The sequence below is a fragment of the Mus pahari genome, chromosome 6 (assembly GCF_900095145.1).
Source record: "Mus pahari chromosome 6, PAHARI_EIJ_v1.1, whole genome shotgun sequence".
Classification (NCBI taxonomy): domain Eukaryota; kingdom Metazoa; phylum Chordata; class Mammalia; order Rodentia; family Muridae; genus Mus; species Mus pahari.
In genome coordinates, this window is record NC_034595.1 from 72,020,544 (window position 1) to 72,021,919 (window position 1,376).

The window sequence follows — 1,376 nt, forward strand, 5'->3', positions numbered from 1 at the left end:
TGTTTGCCAGTGCAAAGGTGCCCAACACCACTAATTATTAGTGCAGTGTAAATCAAAGCTACCGTGAGACACTGCTTCATACCTATTAAGATGGCCACTATCAATATCAATGTATGGAAGATAATAAACATTCTAAGGACTAAAAGAAATTGGAACTCTGGTGCTTTGTGGGTGGAAATTGAAAGCAATAGAGTATGGCAGGCAGGGACTCAGAATATTAGAAGACCAAAGGTTCAATAATTCTTTTTTGTGGGGCAGTGGACTGTGCCAGGAAACCTGGTAAGGTTGAGTGGGTTCAGAAACCCTGGCACCCACCTGAGGACAGTATGAGTGTCCTACTTCTGACCAGATTCCTGGCCTGGAACATGTGACCACAACTCCTCACTTAAGAATGTGACCTAGCACAAGACACAAAGTTCCGCATGCTAATGAGGTATCTAGATGGACCCTGAGGGTTTAGCCAATGAGCTTCCCTTCCCAGACATTTCTTCCTGCAAAAGGTATTTAATCTCTGGTCCACCCTGAGGAAAGGGTTTGTCCCTATTCTCCACAATGAATAATCAATAACCAGTTTGGAACCAAGGACTGCCTCTCTTATCAAGAAGGAAGAAAAGAGGAAAGGAGGGAGGGAGGGAGGGAGGGAGGGAGAGAGGGAGGGAGAGAGAAAGCCTTTGTTGCACAGAGCTGCAGCCTGAGTCTCCAGCAGAAGATCCCTCCTCCATCCTGGACAGTTAAGACTAAGCTAAACCTGAGTTGCCTCTCCCATTCCCCCCACCCCTCCCCCTACCTCTTCACAGGCCCAGAGCTGTCTGTATGACCAGGAGCTTGGGAACCCCGACTCTTCCGTTAGGCCTCAGCCTTTGTCATTTCTCACCCGGGATGAGGTTCCCATCCTAGGCTTTATTCTCCCACCCCTTAAGCAGTGCATTGGAGCTTCCTGTAAGCCCATCACCTGATGTCAGTGTAGGGTAAAATACAGCCTGAGTAGAGTTCACACACCCAGGCAGTGAGGTGGAACATGAGACCACACTTTTTCTGGGTTCATACCCAAAGGAATTGAAAGTGGGGTTTTGAGGAGATATTTGCATATCCAAGTTCCACAGTAGTGTCAGTCACATGGACAAAATCCAAGGGCCCATTGACAGATGATTGGATAAGCCAGATGTGTGCTTCCCATAGAATAAAATCCTGTCCCATTGTGAGACAGGAAGTTTTGACACACTTGACTGTGCTAATGAGAATTAAGGATACTCTGTAAAACAAGCCAGTCACAAAAAGGTAAGAGCAGTGTGGCCCACTAAGTGGCTTGCTAGGGCCTGGGAGGGGCAGAGCAGTGTGGCCCACTAAGTGGCTTGCTAGGGCCTGGGAGGGGCAGA